Raw genomic sequence first — 18,937 nt, forward strand, 5'->3', positions numbered from 1 at the left:
GAACACACAGGGGTTAAAAGCAGAGCTTCGGCCCTGGGAGGGTCTCTTGGGACTTCAAGGGAAGGAGGCCGGATCTCCCTTCCCCCGTCCAGCTGCTGCTGCTGGGCAGGGGAGGGGCAGCCATGTGGTAGGCCTGGGCCTGGACAGAGATGGGAGTGAGGAGGCCCTTGAGGATGGAAGGGTGGAGGAGCCCAAAGAGACAGCCATCGGGCAGCCATCCCCCCCAAGAGAGAGAGGAGAGCCGGCAACTGAATGTGATAGCGGCCGGCCCAGGAGGAAAAGGGGAGGAATGCAACGAAGAGGTGCCGGCCAGAGTAGCAGCGAGTGTGGGAGTGCCGGAGATCTGGGACAGACAGAGACTGAAATTTTTAATCCTTTTTCTTACATGATTGGGACCTTGCAAAAATGCTGATCCTCCTCGGAGCTGAATAAGAAGAAAGATAGGAAATGAGATAACTAAGAACTAGGCCCGAGGGACGTGGAGAAGACTGGCTGAGTGGGGAGACAGATGATTGGAGTGGCCTTTTGGCTGGACTTTTCTTGTATAGCCATCGACTCACCCAGTTTTATTCCTGTGACACAGAGACTGCATTTAGGGGGAGGCAGTGCCTCAGAACCAGGAGGGTTCATTGTGGGGACCCCTTGGCCCCAGGGGGTTGGAAAAAAATAGGGGGGACAGATGTCCTGAAGGAGAGACTGTGCCTTTTTGAGTGAGACAAGGCATCCTTAAAAGACAACCCTAGAAGCAGCTCTGGTCCATGCACAGTGGTGAGAGCACTGGGCATGGGAGGAAGATGTCACAAGCGGCAAAAGGACTTTCTGGGCGGTGCTGAGTGACACGAGGTTTCAGCGTGTTTCCAGGGGAAGCCTATGGTGCAAGAAGAACTCCTCTCCTCTTCATGAACTGAAGTTTGAGTATTCTAAAGGGTGGTGCCAGACTGGGCAGTTGGGGATTTGGGGGAATGTATCGGATTGGGAAATTTTGGTGGTGGGGAGGAGGAAAGTGTTTTTTGTAAGGTTTTCAATTTTTTTCCCTTATAGGTTTTTCCTTCTTTTCTTGTAGTTTAGGTAATAAAGTTTTCTTTATGTTTAAGCTGGAGCCTGCTTTGCTTATTCCTGGTCACATCTCACAGCAGACACCAGGGAGAGGGTATTCTCATGGGGGCACTGGCTCTGTGCCAGGCCCAAACCATGACACAACACCCTGTACGTACATTGTTTAGGTCCTGATACAACAGTTTTGGTTGCATTTAGCGTAATTCCTATCACAAGATTTTCCTGTTTTCATTTACTAGAAGGTTCACCCAATGCAAACATATGTATATCTACATATTTTCTAATTAATTATTTTTAAAAATACATCATAAAAATAAAAAAAAAGGAAAGGTAAGGATTATGGTAAAGATGAGATATTATAAAAATTAACATGGAGTCTGCATTTTTTAATGCTGAATTGATGAATCTTCATCTATTTTTAGAATTTTATTTTTCTTTTCTCAGTGGCTTCATGAAGTCATAAAACTTCATGCTGATCATGTAACCTCATTTCTTGCATATTGAGACAAAGACTCTATTATTGTGACACGTTTCATACTTCTTTTGAATTATTAACAAAATCTTGATCTAAAAAATTCCCATCGTGAAGAATTTAGCTCAGCCTTACTTAATTGTTCTGAAGAAAATGGCCTTCTATTTTCTATAAAAACTTTTATTTGCAGTATTTGTAGTTTACTCCAGCTTGATGCTTTATCATAACTTTATATGCCAGATTGGGAGCTCCCTATTGGGAAATTTCTGTTCCCTAGAGAGGTATTTAAAGACGGCATGAAATTGCTCCTGATACACCGAGTTGACTGAGTGCCTTGGAACTGGACTTAAATAGTAAACAAATATATATATATATATCCAATTTTTAATGCTTCTTATACATGTGTTTGAATACTCTTCAGTATTTTTCTGAGGTTTTGGCTGTTTTTTGCAGTCTGGACACACACACTGGCTGCAATAATCATGTCACTGGTGAGGAAAGTAACTTCATGCGATGGGTTGACCATGGCTGGACATCAGGTGCTCACCAAATCTGTCCCTCCCCTCCTTTGCTGGGGAGGTGAGAGAAGATACAACCAAAGGTTCCTGGGGCACAGCTGCGCCTCCACAGTCTTCAGGGCTGCAGGGGAATCCCTGCTCCAGCTCCTCTAGCACATTCTGCTCCTCCTGCTTCACCCATCCTGGTGTCTGCAGGGTGTCTCCCACATGTTCTCACTCACCTCTCCGATTGCTAATACCTTAGGATTTTTTAACCCTTTCTAAAATGTTTTATCACTGAGGCACTGCCACTATCACTGATGGGCTTGGCCAGTGGTGAGTCCATAAATAGTGATTTTAAAGTAATATTCATTTGCATCTCATGAACTTAACACAGGTTGGACGGGATCCCTTATAGGCAAGAAATTATTGATTGTAATCTAGCAGTCAGTTTTTTTCTTTCAGCTGGAATGAAGTTATTCTGAAGAAATGTATTCTGTTGCAGGCTAGCAAATACTTACATGTTTCTGTTTGTATTTACTAATTATTGAAAGCATTCAGAGGGTTTTTTAGTGCTGGAGGCATCTTGTCTATCATTTCACCCTTCACTCACTCTGAAGTCCTACAAACCATCTCACATTTTTTCTTATCCTATATAGAAGCACCTGAAGTGTTCAATCACATGTTCCTTGCTGTGCTTATGGGTTTGTAGCTCATAGTAGACAAAAATAATGAATAAGTTATTTTATGTAGATTTTTTTCACTGAGGAAGATAAACTGTAGCATGTATTTTTTGAACTGTAGCATGTATTCAATACACCAGATATAAAAGATAATTTAGTTGCCATACTTAATGGCTGATGATTATTCTACAGCATTGCATACACATGGGTTTTTAAAGGAGTGGTAGAAGCCCAAAGCTGAAACATGTGAATATGTTTCTGCTTAGAGTGACACGAGGAGCCGTTGTCGTCCAGTAACTTATGCTGAAAGTTAAAAGCCAAATAACACATCTAGTTGCCTCTTTTTTTTTAATCAATTCACCCCAAAAAAATGAACATCTAACTCAATTCTGAAGTGGTTACATGTAGCCAGAAATAGCACACATGTCTCTGCTCCAGGTAAGTTACTTTCATTTTTACCCTGTATAATTACGTTGCACATGCAAAATAGTAATTTATAAAGATTTTGGGTTTTTTAAAATAGATTATGCTACTGAAAATTTTAATTTCAATGGCTTGACTCTCCAAAGGAAGCATTTACCATAAGTAGGAATTCCATGGGCTGTGCAGGAACATTAGATGAACTGATATCACTCTTTTCCAGTAAACCACTTTTTCTCTTTGTCTCATCCAGCACTCTGTAACCACTGATATCTTGTCTGATTGGATGTTAGCTACCTCAGCAGCTGTGTATCCTTGAATTGAGAAAAACATCCACAGTAAGCTCAAAGGAAATACAGGTGTCTGTTCTAATGAAGATCAATTTATCTCAGGATTAAGACTTTGAAAAACAACACCAAGTTCACCTTCCTCCACTCAAGACCTTTGGAAATATAATAGACCTTTTATCTGACAGGAAGAGGCTTGAGGAAAACAAAAGATTTGCTTTGCAGACAGAAAGTGTTGTCTCTGTACATGCTGAAACTCGCATTGCACATTACACAAACCTTGTACATCATGACAGCTTTATTTTAAACACAAAGGTTTACAGAAAAAAAAAAAAAAAAAAAAAAAAAAAAAAAAAAAAAAGACAAGCTTTTCCTTTGGGAAGGTAATGCACTTGCTCCTACTTCTCTGGAAATCAAAATTAAAAAGCCATGAACAAACAAGCAATAAATTTACTCATTTTTTCTTCTATTTGATAAAAAAAGGTTTCCTAGGACAAGGATAAAGAGGGCTTTATACAATTCAGCTTCAGAGATTTCTGATAAATTTAAATCTCTTTGGTTCTGGAGACTTTTATTGTAGATGTAAAACTTTTTATAAAGGCAAGTAGATGTTTTAATATTTCCCTTTACAAGGTTTTGTAAAATCCAAGCTGATCAGACTGTGTAATATATTAGTACTGGTTGCCTTTATAGGCTTTATATTTTCATTGTATTGAAGAGAGAATTATTTGCCTAAAATGTAACTCTTCTCACTTTTCACTCAATATGATCTGTTAACTGAGTTTTAGTTTTCTGACCCTTAAATCCACAAACTAAATGGAAAATGTACCTAATCTACTTAAAGGAAAACATCAAAAGCTGATTCAGTTGTTAATATTATACTTCTCAAAATCCCCTAAATGCCCAATGCTTCTTATAACCCCCTAAGCAAAATACTTGCAACCACTGAAAATAATTTTAAGAGTTCTCTCATAGATTGTAGTAACCTAAAGCGATATTAAATCAGGCTTGTTATTCCAAGTGTCATTAAAGTCTGCAGGCTTTGCTGGCATTTCAACCTTTTTTGGAATCAAGTCTAACAGGGATTTGATATGAGCTAAAAGCAAAGTCTCAGAATAGTGTCTGGTATTAGAAATTCATTCAGTTGCAAGGTTGTCAGGCACTAAGAGCCAGGCCATAATTCCATGGAAGTATCAATTTGTATTTGTGAGTGTATCTGTCTTTTTGTGAGTGGTGTTACACAGTCTGGTAGGCTTGACTCTTGTCTTACTGGTATTTGTAGGGGTTTTTTTTCTCCAGAGCTGACAAAGATTGTTATCAGTTTAAAAATAACTTAAAATATTGCAACACATATTCATGAAAGTCCTACAAATACAGTTATGCTACCTTTCCTGTTTCAGTAAATCCCTTTTGCTACCAAAATGCATCTTGTCTGGGATTGCTAAAAAGTCTATCTCTATCTCTTTTTTCCTAAATGTAAAGTGTAGTCACTTAGTATTTGCTAGTGTTAGTTTTGGTGTTGGCAAATCCTTGCCTTTGTCATTGTTGAGAAGGTAACCCAAAAATCTGATTTTCATCACATCTGTGTACAGAATTTTAACATACAAAACATAGGAAGCGTATTTTAAAGTTTAAAGCTCAAAAGCATAGTTTAATTAAAATTTTGTCCTCAGATATAGCTCTTATCAGAGCCTGCCTTTTTCAATTTTCCAGTCTGATGACTAAGGAGCAGATGGGCATATCTTGTGACACTGACTTAAAACATTTTTGGTTTTTAATGTATTTCAACAGTTTGTGTGCTTTGTTCTCTTTTAATGTCTTGGAGATCTTCCTCTATAAATCCTGATGAATCTGTGAAAGACACTGGGGTTTGATTTTTGTGACTTGAGTACTTTTACCAGCATTAAGAGTCCAAAGAATTGCTCAGCTTCTTGCAGAAATTTTTGAATAATGTGGAAGAGAGGTTAAGTAAATAAAATAAAACCCAAATACACTCTGGGTTACTTATTTTTTCAGTGGTGATTTTCAGTAATTCTGTGGCAATTTGAACACAGACTTTCTTGGTACCCTTCAGACTTCATAAGTTACACCCAATGAAATTCTACAGAGGAAAAGTATAGGAAAAGAAACGAAATTATTTCTTTTAGCTTCTTCATTAAGCTTTCCTTGCTATCATTGTTCCGTGGTATCTACATGACAAAGTGCTGAGGGATCTATGATGAAGACACCTTAAAGTGGGGTTTGTAGGGTGTTGGGTTTTACCCCCCCCCCCCCCCCCGATTTTCAGGAAATAGACCAATTTTCTTTTTTTGAAGATTTCACTTTTGTGACTGGTGTTAATCACTGAATGATGGGGGGTTCAAAATCTGTCAGTTGGAGGGGTCACTGACCACCACTCCATTCCCCAAGTCACTGAGAAACAAAGTAGATGATGAATCAAACTTCTTATTTTCTTTTTACTTTCTTTTTTCACCACAGAGTGTACTCTGAGAACACAGATGCTCAAATAATCCCAAAATCATTCCCAGCACTGCTGTGATTTTTTTCTAAATCATTCTAGTACATCTGGACTGTTGTTTCAGTAGTTTCATGCATCAAAAACAATGTTCATGACATCTAAGGCAGTTTAAGACTGCATTTTAGGCAATTCTGTAATAAGGGGAGTACTTGTGTATTTTTGTCTATTTTTAAATGCTTTTGGGAATCTGCAGGGTGCACTGTTTATTTTTTTATCTCCAGATCCTGGTATGGCACGTGTTCATGAGTGAACATGTGAGCCCAACCAGAAGAAAATTCTTTCCTGATGCAAATTTTCAAAACTTTGGAACTGTGTTTCTGGTTTTAGTTTTATTAATAACTTGCATACCCTCAATTTAGGAGTGTTAAGATTTTTTACAGAAATCCAGGGTTTAATGAACTGTGAGAACTACTGAAATTTTGGTATGGATTTTACCAACGCTTTGAGGATCAATTCATTCAAGCTTCAGATATATTATGACTCACTTTCTTCAGAGTGAATCCATGACTGACTTTCATTAAAACACCAAAGAGACCCAGCATCTAGAAAATAAACATACAAAAGAGAAATATAAAATATAAAAGGTGTCACTTACTGTTACTGTCAGTAACTTTGGGTTTATGAAACTTCACAGCTTTGAAATTATTCTAAACATGGCAAAAAAATGTTTCCATTATAAGGACATTTGTCAGATAGAAGTTGCATATAGATAACAAGAATTTGATGAAATTTTTATTTTTGCTTGTTTCCTCTATATTTTCAAACATAAATCTCTTTTATATTGTTTTTATATGTATATTCTTTTACATATAAAAGTTTAAGATGAATGTATAAAATTACACTTTGATAAAACCTGTAATTGTTTTATATTTTGTCACTTAACTACCCCTACATATGTAAATATGTTGAAGAATGTCTTTTTTTATTTTATTATTTTTTCTGCCTTACTTATTCTTGGAGTAGTTTACAATGTGAATTGTTTCCATCAACATGAAAACCTGAAATATGCAATGGAGCTAGGTCTTGATTTTGAAAAAAAAGCCCTGTAAAATTAAGGTTGTTACCTTATATATCTATGGGGATTTGACAGACAAGAATTTATCCTTGTCTAGTATATAATTTGTAGCAACACTAGGAAGACTTGTGATATCATTCATAGCATGAAATTGAATGTTCTTCCAAAGACTTTCAGATTTGTTTGTATTTCTAATAAACAGAAAATTTTGCCTCTCATATAATTTATGACATGAAGACATGAGTAAACAAATGTGCCACGTAATGAAAACTTTGTTAGTATTGAAATTATTACTGCAGCTTATCTAAGAATTAAGATACAAACCCTCTGTTTGTTGACAACTTGATATTCTTCTTTGTTTTCCCAGAAATGTCACGAAGTCTGGTTTTGTTTTGGTGTCATTGTTTTTCGTCATGTCCCATTTTCTCTAATTTCACATCTCACAGCCTGTGTAGCACAGTGAATGTCTTTCCTTTTTAGTTATTGTTTTGTTAAATAGTCTGTGATCTGTAATTGATATTTACAAAAGTAATTGCTTAAGGTTTTGTTTATTTGTTTCATTACACTGAAATATAGATTTCTAGGATAATGGAAATTTTTCAGCATGCTATTTCAGCAATGTATTTTCATTATATGCCAATGTTTATGCATAAAGCATCCTGTTTACTTGTTGTTGGATGACAAGCAGCTTGTCAAGTATGCATGACTGACTTTCTTCTAAGAATATTTAAAATTCTTTATATGAAGATCTTTATATGACTAGATCTCCTCAACTAACTCAGTGAGGGGAAAAGAACACCTTACTGAATATTTATAGTTTTGATGCCCTAAGTACTTCTTCATGGAATTTTGTTTTCCTCTTTTTTCTTTTTTTCTGCTCTTTAAGTATGTAGGTCCTTTTTATATATTAATAGTTTATTGCTAATATTAAGCTTTTATCTAACTCTTGGAAAAGAGGATTTGGACCTTGGAGAGATAATAAATCAGAGATGAAAAAACCTGAAGCATCTAACTCAAGGTGTTTCCCAGGACTTAATAATAGTCAAATTATTTTGATGCAAATACTGTTGTACTAGTGCAACACTTGAATGTAATGTATTCAAACATGTTTCAGGTTATTGTAGTTATTTCTCTTCTGTTTTCCTTGCCTTGGTCTGTGCTGCATTAGGGATAGGACCATGAAATGTCTAAAAACACCATCACTAACTGTAGATCTTTATGAAAAGATATCTGACACTCTGAATATGCAATTGCAACAAAGCTTACTGCAGATTGACTAAGCTCAGTTCCTCAGCAATTGGAGGGCACAAAGGAAGCCTGATTTAGCTGACCAAAATAACTCTGTTTGTGAGATGCTTTGTTTATACTACTCTGCTGGTACCTTTAAGTATCTTTTTTGGTCTGGTCATATAGGTCTTTTTGTGTTAAATGTACTGGCACCAAAGAAAAATTAAAGTATTGAAGTTGACTGTGAATATAACAGCAATATTTTTAATAATGTTCACTGTATAAAGTGCAAATAATTTAAAACCAGGAAGCTCACACTATATTTCCAGCCATCAGTATTGCCTTTCTTCAGCAAGCCCTTGGCAAGGAAAGGGTCTTGGTTTTGTTTTTCTGTTGCAGTGAAGAGTCATAATGTAAGAACCTTTTTGAAACTTATGCCCAGTTCAAAGACCATTACAGAGTTATCAGAGTTTTAGAATGTAAATCTCATATTTTGTTGGTGAGGATCTGCTTACAAAACAGGTTATGTTGTATGGAAAATGTTGGAACACTAATGCATTGAAGGATTCTTATTTATTATCAAATTAATTCCTTTACTGTTATGGGTAATTTTTTCCTAAATATGCTAAACTCTATTTTACTATTTCTTTAATAAGTTTAGTATTCCTTTTCACTAAAAGATTGTTGCACGTTCTTCCAAGGTAAATTTTTAAAGTCTCAAAACACTTCATGTATACCAAAAGAAAATATTTTCTATGTGCATAGTTTTTTTTCCTGTTCTGATTTGCATCTTTATATGATATTTTACCACAAGGTATTAATCTATACCTTTCTCTAGCTAATCAACAGTGTGGATCCAGATAAATGTTTTACTTTTGCTGACTGGAACTTAGTGTGGTGAAAGATATGTAAACATTTCTAATGCAACACGGACAACCAATTAACAAAGAGGTGACCTTTTTCTTTCATTATATGATTGTCATTCAGTAGTGCATTTAATGAGCATCCAGAATTCCTGAGAGCCCCTACTAGAAATGTATTGTCATCTCTGATGAACATGCAGGTGGCTAAAGTAGAATTTTTGATAAATGTATACCTTTATCAGCCTTGCTCTCAGGGACCCATTAGGAAAGCTTTAACATTGTGAATCATCTAGGCAGCCTCAGATATAGAAATACAATGAAATAAAAAAATGGCACTGAGCTCCAAACTTAAATTAGGGCCATATTTTTGTATATAAAAGAAATAAGATATAAAGATATAAACGTCATTTAGGCACTCTAATATGTTATAACTACAGAACTTTTATTTGGGGGTTTCAGAGACATTTTTCTGAACCATGTTGACATTCTCATACACATGGCATAATCCATGTGAAGAATAGACAGGTTGGTGTTTTGATGCACAAATATCTATCCACAAGATTTTTTAGGCTGCAGTGTGATAGGAAGAGCATAGTTTTTAAAGAATTCAAAGGAGGATTTTTGCCAATTTTTGTTTTCATGAAAACAGAATGCATTCTCTCAGGATCATAGAGAACATCATGTAGGAGGGGGCTGATGCTCAAAATCTTATGACAGTTGCAGCAACAAAAGTGACATAACTTTCACAATGGGGAAGATATGGGTTGATTAGAAATATTTAACAGAGGTTAAATATCTTGTATAAAAACTTTTCATGAAACAATATCTCCAAGATAAGTTATGTATAAAAGATAAAGCTGACCTGTAATAGAGTTGGGAAAGCAAGAGTCTAAAAAGTAAGATGGTAAGGGTCAGCAGACAGGCAACAAATTAATAAAGTGCTCATTCAGTCTCTCACCCTAATAGAAGAGTTTTGAGGAAGAATAAGAAAGAAACTGAAAGGAGAATGATAAAAGACGAGTGATACACATCTTTCCTTAGAGGCCTGACATTAATGAGCCTGTAATAGGCTTATTACACTAAGTTATCTTTTGCTGAAATATGTAAAGTTAAGCAGTTATGCTAATAAGAAAAGGAGTAGCAGGACAGATTAAAAAATGAGAAGCAAAATATGTAACTCTACATTGCTAGTCAGTTTATATGAAGTTTGGCTATTAAAAAAGCTATAATTTGGGATTACAGGGCCTTGACATGTTTCAGCTATGTAGTTTGAAAACTAAATTATCTCCTACAAGATGATGTATTTCTTCCACAAACATTACCCTCAAAAAATACTGCTTATATATGAGCACACACATTCACATAAACTCATGTGAATTACTTACAATTTTTTGTACTGAATATAAAAGGTTAAGATGCTGTTTTCTTTTTAAAACAGGTTGTCTGTTGATTACGTGGTAATGTACTTGAGAAACTCTTATGCAGGACATTTGTTTTGGCTCTCGAGACAAGCATGATAGTGTAAAACAAATCACTTCACTGATCTATATTATGGAATACATTTTACTAAATATTAAATTACTCTTTAAAGGGCAGTGCAGATGGTTGGAGGAAAAGTGGTTTGGGCATTTTACAATATTTTTCAATTTGGTTATTTCTATGAAAAGTATGATCTGTGTTCCTACATAGTTGCTATCTGCAAAACAACATACCAACTTCATTAACTGAAGTTCAAACTAAAGTGTAGTACTTTAGGATGTGGTTTGTTTTGGTTGGGTTTGATCTTTGAAGAGTTTCACCCAAAATGATTTGCAGAGTACTTAAATTCAGGATAACATTTTGACAGGCCGCTCTTCCTGGACCGCTGGATGCCTTGCCAGAAATTGAGGACCCTCCCTGTAGGCAATGGAATCCTGGTCACGGTGTGCAATAACTGCCTCCTAGCACAACCCTCGGGATTACAAGGGCCACAGTTAGGGTGCACTGACCATGTTATAGGACTTCTATTTCTGTTCCATGAAATCACAGAACATCAGGGAATGGCACTGATCTCTGGGCATCTTCTAGTCCAGCCCCACTGCTCATATCAGAGTCAGTGAGAACAGGTTCTTCAGGACTACAAATAACAGGTTTCCAATATCTCCAGGCATAGATGCACCACAGGCTAAGCTCTCTCAGTAACCTGGTCCAGTGTTTGACCATTCTTACAGTTGAGTCACTTCTCATACTTAAATGGAATTCAGTTTGTGTCTAATGCTTCTTGTCCTGCTGCTGGGCACCCCTAAGGAGAGTATGACTCTGTTCCACACCCATCACGTGTTTGTATTGGAGCACCTGCTTTTACAACTTGGGCTTGCACCAATGTATGTAGAAGGAAGAATGATAACAATTTTAGTGGTTCTTGATGCAGAGCTATACACTTTAACCTGGAAAATCTGTTGATTTGGGCAAAAATCTAGAAGAAAGAGCAACTGGAAAAACCTAAGATATTTTTCATCATGGGAAGTTTGAGAGGAACATTCTTCATTTCATTTGGACCAAAATCAAATACCTGAAAAGAAAGAACTTAATACCTGCATGTGGCTCATAATCCTTACTGGTACTTTATGCGCCCTGCCCAGACCAACCCCATTTATTTATTTTCCCACCTTTGATTCATAATTCTGCCTGTAACTTTATTAGAATAGTTAACTGTATAATTTAAGCACAGCTGAAAATTGTACAAGCATTTCAATAAAATGGTTTGTTTGGGGAAACTCATATTGGAAAAATGCACATTGAATGGAAAATATGGAATGAGATCAGTAAATGGAATAAGTATGAGAAAACTGAGTTGTTTTTATAACTGTTATTTAGTTCTGGGTTTTCCTTTTTCCTTTTTTTCCTAATCCTTTTCTGATTAGCAGGATTGCAATTTCTACCATTATGTTTCTAATACATTCATTCATTAATTTTGGCTTGTTACTTAAGACCACAATAAGATTTATAGCTGTATTTGCAAAGCAGCTATGCTAATTCAAATCTCAGCCACATTTTGTATTTGAATGCTGATCAGCATGTTGTTATATTTTCATTTTACTGCTCTCCTTTAGATTTAATTTTATGAGATATCCCAAAACTATTGTGAACTCCTAGCATTTAGGAGATTTGGATTTGGCACTGAAGGCATGTGTGTTTATAGAATAGAATTTATAATAGAATGCATTTATTTACATATTTAAATGAATATTTATCAGGGTTTTTTTTTTCAAACTTGGAATATGCTCACTGGAATAACTTTGGGTCAGTATTAATAACTGTACCATATGTCTCTATATTTCTGAACCAGGTGGCTGGCTATCATGTCTCCAGATGAGCAGTGGTTCAGTGACAGCAACAAAAAACCCTCTTGTTCTATGCACACATTGCCATGAACAATCCTTGTTTCCTACTTTAGTTTTTGTTTATTTCTGAGTGCTCTTTTAGTGTCAAAAATTCTGCTCTTTGATGATAAATCAGTATTGGATAACTAGAATTATTTTCATAGGTGGTTGAAGGACAGAGGTTGCTAAACAAAGAACAACTATATTAGCATTAGCTTCTCTGCAGTGCCGGTTAAGTTACCAGTATTGTACATCTCTTGCAAGAGTACTTGGCCTAGTAGGTGTTATATCATTTTTTCTATGTTTCTCCATAGTCAGAATAAACCTATTTCTATAAACCATTTTTCCTACCTATTTTGTAAAAAGAAAGATTTTTCATGTCAATTTATCAATCTGTACTTCACATATATGATTTTTTTCATTCCAATTTATATTTTCTTTCCTTAGACTCATAGAAATTATTACAGCCAGTAGATAGAGTTGGTCTAATATTTTCAAAGACTTTTCTACAATGTATTTTCTGACTTTATATGTACTAATACTTCCCTCACAATATTCCACTACAAAGAAAGTGGTAAGGCAGTTTTCAGTGGTTTTTAGTTTGTTTGTTAGTTAAAACTTTCAAGTTACTTCAAGATATTACTGTGTGCCTTTTTTTATTTTTGGAAATCTAATAAGTATTGTGTATAATGTGAATTTTTAATGCATATGTTTTCTTAAGTGACTTAACAAAAAGAGCTTAAATCCTTTCACTGGAAGTTTCATGCTAAAATCAGCTATAAGAAAGTATGTGCAGCTGTTTATATCCCTCAAAGCTTGAGAAGTTCAAGTGACAGAGACACTTTACTTAAGTTGGCGTGTTGTTATTTTTTGTATAGACATACCTACAGAGAGAGATGTTTTGAAGAATAAGGAGAGTTCTGGTTTTAATGCAGCTTCATCCTGAAAAAGATCATAGTTTTGTTTTGCTCACAAATCTTGAACTTGAATATAATCTCTTGTTTTGGAGGGGAAATTTTTCTTTTATAGATAAACTTGAATTAGTACTGGTACAGGTAGAGGCTGTTTCTTTGAGAGACTCCCATACTGTTTTTGTTTTGAATTTGTCTTCACTTTGACCACTTCCCTTTTCTTTTCTGTGCTTTAACCAAAAAAAACCACAAACCCCCAACACCATGATTGGCTTCCTAATAGTGCTTCTCATGTTACCCGGTGATCCTTCTCTGTACCTGAGAAACTCTGAATTTATGAATTATCTCTTACTTGTCTTTTACAAGCTTTGAGACATTTTTCTTACAGGTTTCTCTTGTTATGCATAACAAAAATCTCAACTAGACTTTAAATACCAACCTAGAGCACTCTGTCACAGAGAATAGGATACATTGATTATAGTACTAAAAACTTCTGTCAATTTTGTTGTATCACTTATCTATATTTTAGCTTCTGTTTATTTTAGATTTTTGTCATTGCTTGGATGGTGAATTTTCACCTCAAAAACAGACTTATCTAAGTACAATATAAAGGAATATTTTCTCTAAAATTATATTTACGGAAATAATTTTGTTAAACATTTAGAAGAACACTTTTATAGCTAAATTAAAGTTTTCCAGCATTAAGAGTTCCCAAGAGAAAAATTAAAACTAGATGTGTCCCATCACTGGGGGTAGCAGTCTGAACTACAATATTTTAGCTAAATTTTTTTGCTGAATTTTCTGATAGAAAATAAATGCATTTCTGCCTCAATTGCATGCCATCTTATGGAATGAATTTTTTTGTGCATTGTGCCCCCCCCCTTTCAATACGAATAGTTTCCAAGCCCTGCAATTCAGAAAACATTTATTAAAGAGAAAATTATGGTATGCTTGCATGACATATTTAACTTAATCAATCTTGTTTTAGTGGGCAGGCAACTACTGATAGATGAGAAGCGCTTAAGGGCAGCTTAATTCATAACTTTCCATGACTACTTTGTGACTCCACAATTCAGGTCCTTACCTACAATACAGCAGAAGTATTTTTGTCCACAAAACCCGTCTCAAATGTCATTTCTATTTCTAAAAGCAAACTATAATTTGGCAATTTGCCAAGAAATAACCAGAAGGTTTTTGAAGGTCTCTTCCAACCCCAAACTATTCATATTCAGAATCTTAATTCTCTCATTCTTAATGGACTGTGTGCAAGTGTTTTTCTACTACACCACCAAAATACTTCATCACACAGATGAGAAACTGTTGTTCTTCTCTATTCTAGTTAGAAAAAAGGCTCATTCAAATTTTGCCTTGTCCTTTTGCATATGGAAATGTCAGTGCTCCACTGGGTCTATGAGACTATGTGTATGAATTCTCCCAGAACATTCACCACATGTAAGGAATGTAAATTCTGTGGTTCTGTCCCTAGAATATTCATTTATCTCTGGAAAGTTTTTCTCCTCAAGAATTACACAGTGTGTGGACCAACCCATAACAGGTAAGGAATGTTATCCTAAACAAGTTTAGCTATTTTGTACACAATAGGATGATTTTGTAAAGTGAACCACTGTGTAAAAAAGAAAAAGAAAGAAAAGATATTCTGAATTATTTACATGGATTTCTTTTTTCTCTACAGATTATTTTAAGTGAAGCAGCCATAGCTTGGATTTCATGGTGTGACCTTAAAATTTAGTGTCAAGCCCTTCAGATAGCTACTAGATTTGGCAAGGTTAAAAGGTAAGTGAAATATTTAATGCTAAATATTTAATGTTAAACCAAATCACTATGAGAAAACAGAAACCTCAGTATTTAGTAAACATTTTCATTAATACTATGCATTAACATGAATGACATCCCTACTGTAAAGGGGTCTTTGCAGTCTTTTCAAAATTTATTGCTTTAAAATTTGTCATGGTAGTTTCTAAGTTATAAGTTAAAAATAAAACACCTACATGAAGGAAATAAGGAAGTGGAATTGCAATCATATTGTCTTCTATTTAACTTGGTATCATTAAAAAAAATTCAGGTTTCAAATCAAGGTGTGAGATGAGGGCAAATAGGGTATAAAAACTGTAGTGTACATATTAGACAAATGTAATTATCTGTTATGTTTTTGTTTGTTTGGGGATTTAGTGTTATTCTTTTTTCTTCTTCTAAAGCAGAAAACAAAAAAAACCTTTCCAAGCGTAACTGAAGTAATCAAGTGGAATGGAAAGAGTTAATTAAGCACACAGGAAACAAAGCTGACTTGTCAAGTCTTGGCCATTTAAGTGATGCTGAATGTCTTTGTGAAATAAGATTCAGTAAAAGCAGTGTCATCAAGAATACCTATTTTGCTATTTTACTAGACAGAGTAGAGAAAGCATATCTATTTAATCAGTCCTTTACATTAAACATAATATGTAAAATGCTCACTTAAAACATTAATTTAAATCAAGGGGAATTAAATGAATGCTATATAAATCAGCATTTCTTTTATCTCTAAGAGAGACATTTTTCATCCCTTACATATTTGTGGGTCAGATATTGCCTCAAGGAGAAAGGAGGATATGAATAATTTACGAATCACCATTTTTGCTTCTGATGAGAGCACTAAGACATGCTTTCAGGGATAGTTATGTGCAACATATTCCAGGGAATATTGCTTATTAAAAGAAGACTTTTCTCTTGTATTTGGGAAGGACATGGAGCTTTTAGAGAGTGTGCAGAAGAGGGCCACAAAAATAATGCAGGTCAGGAACATCTGACCTGTGAAGACAGGCTGAGCGAGTTGCAGTTGTTCAGTCTGCAGAAGAAAAGACTTAAGGGGCAACTTACCACAGCCTTTTAATATATATAAAGGAGCAGTTATAAGAAAGATGGAGAAAGTCTTTTAACCAGCTCTTGCACAGAAAGGACAAGAGGCAATGACTTTTCATTGAAAGAGTGTAGGTTTACATTAGACATACTGAAAAAATATTTTGTGATGAGGGTTGTGGGACACTGAAGCAGGTTGCCCAGAGGAGTTGTAGATGCCCCATCCCTGGAAGTGTTCAATGTCAAGATGGAGGAGCTTCAGGCAATGTGATCTAGTGAAAGATGTCTCTGCTCATGGCAGGTAGGTTTACTAGAAGGTCTCGTAAGGTCCCTTCCAACAAAAACCACTCTATAATTCTATTGTGTGTCTGGAAAGAGAGTTTATACTTGGAATTTTAGGGAATATAACTGAACAAGTTTTCATCTGAATCTCATAAGCAGAGTAAGAATCATCTTAATGACATATTAAAGCCAAGGTTAACAAAAGGACTTATTGTACGTTAATATTCTTGTCGATAAATTGATAGTGTGGAAAAGTCTCTAGAGAAAAATATTATTCTTACTGTATCAAACTATTAGGAAATTCTAATGACATCTAGTATAATGATACTAATTTTTCCATCCAGACTACTGTAAATTAATTATTGCACTATACTTTTAAATCTATTTTGAAGTACATGTTAAAAACTCCTGTCAGAACTGAGCCCAGAAGCTAGTAAGACTTTTATGCCATTATATTTATGGTCCAGAAAAATAAAACAAGTTAATATGTGGAAAATAATTTGCTAGATTAAGAAAAGGTAAGGATAACTTAGGAAGCAAGTGTACATTTAGGATTAATGGGTATCATCAGTGATTCCACCTCTAGTGCCTGTGGCCACCAATACAGGTAATTTTTCAATGAGGTGATGGCAACAAGTTTTTACTCTGTATTACTTCTCAAAAAAAACTTCATTTCTATTATTAGTAGCTCATTCTTCAGACAACATTGTTAGAAAATACCTTCTTAATATTGATAATTATTTTTCTTCAATACTTGAATTAAATATCACTATTAGCAATATGCTTTCGTTTGTTACACAGAATATTCCATTTTGTTTATTACTGCAAAGTACACAGTTTGTTTAGTTCATTGAATTTCACTGACATTTGACTTACTACTTTTTATTAGTTAAAAAAGTTATAATTCAATAGAGAAAACAATTGTCTTTAAATATTTGTCAGTATAAGACTATTTTAGCAATATCTCTTTGATGCTTATTTGTCAAGAATGTGAGATACAATTATTCAGATGATGTATTTTGCAGTTCAGTCCTTGTACCTGACAAAACCAATTGCAATTTATGCTTCCTCTGGTCACAAGAGGAAACATGACAAGTCTTTACTCTCTATACCTTCAAATCACATAGTGTTCCTAACGTCTGACTACACATGGTCTGCTTTATCTGTCCGATGGTATTACGTTGCAATGCATTTTGCAGCAAATAAAATGTTTCTAATGTAACCATAAATTCATCTTTTTTTGTTGAACTCATAAGTCAAATCCTTAACAAAGAGGATTTGACATACGAAACCACTTCTTGTTTTCTATTTTGATGAACTTATATATAGTTGCTAATAAAATCATTGACACCTCCATGCATGTAATACTGTATGCCTAAGAGAGGAAGACAAAGAATGTGAAAATGTGCAAGATATTTTCCTTTATTGACTGTAAACTCTCTGATGTATTTCAGGAAGTGAAAATAGGGTTTCTTGATGTATTTCAGGAGTAAATCTTTTATATCTGATTAAAATGCAGATGAGCATCACAAACTATTGTAATTTGTAAGGGTTGATCTCCTGATGCAAAATTCTTCCATCTGTTTCAGGTGTAGTGTTTGCAGAGAATTTGCTACAACTACTGAATGTAATTTAGGTGCAGATGCAATCCCCTACCTAAAACTCCCCATGCAAATGTAAACTCCTTTATACTACTTTTGATGATATCTGCTATTTAAAAGAAAATCTGCACCTTTATAATAAAATAATTGTTAGTGATGAGAAATTACGGAAGTGCTATGGAAAATTTGCATGAGAACACATGGAAATTCTGAGATCAGGATCTAATCTCATATTTCAAATCTTGAAGTATTAGTAATGCTAATTTGGTTATTTTTAGTTCTTAGGTTGTTTACTTACTATTCAAGGAGACAAACAAGCCAAAAGTCAATTTAATTGTCTTAAATACTTTTATTTCTGTGTTTTGCAGATTAGATTTTTATTAACTGTTTACTAGGATTTTTTATTAAAGAATTGCATTGCAAGAATTATTTAGGGAAGGGAAATTACCCCAAAATCTCTTATCTCTAAACATGGTTCTTTGGCTGTAAGAACTCAAAGTAAGTTTTAGACATTTTATCACATACAAAACAACCAATAAATGTGAACTTTACCACACCTACACTTATAAATTAGTAGAAGGACACAAATTTCTTGGAGTAATGGTCACTAGATACAAGAGACTAGGAAATGAAGAATTGTGTTCTTAAAATGTGTCAGAGAGAAAGGGAAATATTACCAAAAGATACTTTTCTATTTAACAGATGTGGCATAGAGAGGTGTTGCATTATCACTTTAAAAATATTTTAATTTTTCTAATTTTGTAGAAAGAATAACAAACCTGCCCTTTCAGTAAAATATTGTACACAGCTTCTGCAAAACAAATAGTCTGCTTTGAAAGCTGGCAAGGAATGCAGAATCAGCAATGATTTGACATTGAGAAATTAAGCTG

The 18,937-nt window shown here is 34.7% G+C and overlaps 1 protein-coding gene across 1 annotated transcript in view; it reads left to right on the forward strand.

The window, feature by feature from the left end:
* Window positions 1-18,937, forward strand: part of MGAT4C (MGAT4 family member C) — a 325,601-nt gene that overhangs the window by 66,606 nt on the left and 240,058 nt on the right. Inside the window, exon 2 of the mRNA XM_058023669.1 lies at window positions 15,005-15,105. The gene's annotated coding sequence lies outside the window, so the exon portion shown is untranslated. The remainder of the gene's footprint in view (window positions 1-15,004; window positions 15,106-18,937) is intronic.

Source organism: Melospiza georgiana, chromosome 4 (assembly GCF_028018845.1).
Source record: "Melospiza georgiana isolate bMelGeo1 chromosome 4, bMelGeo1.pri, whole genome shotgun sequence".
NCBI classification, from domain to species: Eukaryota; Metazoa; Chordata; class Aves; order Passeriformes; family Passerellidae; genus Melospiza; species Melospiza georgiana.